Source organism: Oryx dammah, unplaced genomic scaffold, assembly GCF_014754425.2.
Source record: "Oryx dammah isolate SB20612 unplaced genomic scaffold, SCBI_Odam_1.1 HiC_scaffold_2, whole genome shotgun sequence".
In the NCBI taxonomy this organism is placed as follows: Eukaryota; Metazoa; Chordata; class Mammalia; order Artiodactyla; family Bovidae; genus Oryx; species Oryx dammah.
The window spans coordinates 8,366,802-8,369,088 of NW_024070186.1; positions in this window are offsets into that span (position 1 = coordinate 8,366,802).

Genomic DNA, 2,287 nt, shown 5'->3' on the forward strand with positions numbered 1-2,287 from the left:
CGCGGGCGGCCTGCCGGGCGGCCTTGGCCGGGCCCGGCGCCGGCTCCTCGCGGTAGTGGCCGCAGCTCGGGAAGCTCGGCGGCGGCGGCGGCGGCGGCGCGGTGTCCTCGCCGAACCTGCGCGCGGCGGCGGGCGCTGCGGGGACAGGCGACACGTTAGACGCCCGCGCGGGGGAGGAGGGGGCCCGCCCCAAGCGACACCCCCCGGGGGGCCTGGGGCCGCCACCGCCCGGAGCCGCCCGCACCCCGCCAAGTCCAATCGCAAGATGCAAATGGCCTTTTCTAGGAGCCGCAGGAAGCAGTGAAGAGAAACAGGTGGACTTAATGTTAGCAAGAGCCTTGATTTAATGCCATAGAGCCGGAAGATTAGTTCAGTGTGTGAGCAGTATAAAAAGCAGATAAGGTCTTCGTTTCTGCCTTCCAAATGCGGGGCAGACGCTTGGACCACCTTTCACCGCACTGGCCACCCAGGGCTGGTGGCCACCATGCTGGAGAGCGTTGGTCTACAGGCTTCCTTCCCCAGGCCTTACTCTTAGGTGGCCCCAGTCGGCCACTATCTGTTATTTTTTTTTTTTTTTTTTGCTTTTCCCTCAGTGGGGAATGGAGAAGGCAGTGGCACCCCACTCCAGTACTCTTGCCTGGAAAATCCCATAGACGGAGGAGCCTGGTGGGCTGCAGTCCATGGGGTCGCCAAGAGTCGGACACGACTGAGTGGCTTCACTTTCACTTTTCACTTTCATGCACTGGAGAAGGAAATGGCAACCCACTCCAGTGTTCTTGCCTGGAGAATCCCAGGGACAAGGGGAGCCTGGTGGGCTGCCATCTATGGGGTTGCTCAGAGTCGGACACGACTGAAGCGACTTAGCAGCAGCAGCAGCAGTGGAGAGGGTGGAGTGGTAATCACCCTGCTCCTTTTAGTACTGTCCTAATTAATGTCATAACCAGCATCACCAATTAGATGGTCTGGAATCAGTTAGCTCCCCTCCCCACTTTTAAACCTTCAGACATCCTTTGTCTTCCTTTAATATCAAAAAGACTAGGAAATCGATTACCAATTGCCCCCAATTAGCACCTTTGGTCCAGTTTTTACCAAGTACCAAGTATCTGGCAAATGAAGTGCTTATTAACCTCTTTCACTTCCAAAATAGCAATGAAAAAAAAATCAAATGCTGTTTTATCTCATTGGTCAACACCCCTACACAAAGAAAAGTAATTCTTTCAAGTCCCGTCTCCAGTGGGTAATAGTTCCAGCTGTTAGGACAATCCCTTTGCTTTTTCTTTCCCCGGGCTGTGCCAAGGAAATCCCTGCTGCGGTTCTTTGGGGGACCCGGTGCACTGATGGTTATTAGGAACGCAAATCCCAGGCCTGCACTGCTCTGGTTGCTGGCATATTGTTTTCTGAACTGGTTACTTTTGAAAAACACGTGCTGGTAATCTCTGAGAATGTCACATTTCTCCCGGATCTAGCCCTTTTCTTCTGTATCTCAAAGGCTTGTGAAGACTGTGGCGCAGCACAGAGCAAGAAGTTTGCTCAGCAGCTGTAGGAGCAGCAGAGCCCGACCTGCCTCCCAAGAGCGAAGGAGAGGAGGGGATGCCAGGCATGTCACTCTTCTGGGGGCTCACAACGTCCCCAGCCTTCAGTGGTCCCGCAGGGCTCCTGCACAAACCTGGTCTACTGTCTCAGCAGCGGTTAGGTCTGGGTGGCAGCTAACCCTTGACCCCCTCCTCCTACCCTCTGCCTGGGGTTGTCCCGGGGAGGAAGCAGGGCTCTGTCTGGGCCTGGGGGCAGCTGGTAAAACCTCCACAGAGGACCTCTGCTTGGCTGCTCGCTGGATGGCCAATCCTGTCTGCCTACCAAGCCCTGTGGTAGGTATGATCCACGTGGTTCACGCTCCCATCTTATGGATGAAGAAACTGAGTCCTGGAGAATCTGTGCTATTTGCCTTAGGGTGGGGGCATTGGCATTTCTGTCCCCAAGCCCGTGATTTTCCACCACTGCTTCCCATGCTTTGAAAACTGGCATGAGAAGAAAACTAATAGTGTCTTGTGTTCATTTTGGGGTGGAATACAAAGGAATCATAAAATAAATACAGTTGGGGGTTCTTGGGATACATGCGCTGTGCTCAACTGCTCAGTCATGTCCGACTCTCTGTGGCCCCATGGAACACAGCCCGCCAGGCTCCTCTGTCCATGAAATTTCCCTGGAGTGAGAATACTGGAGTGGATTGCCATTTCCTTCTCCGGGGAAATCTTCCCAACCCAGGGATCGAACCTGCATCTCGTGTGTC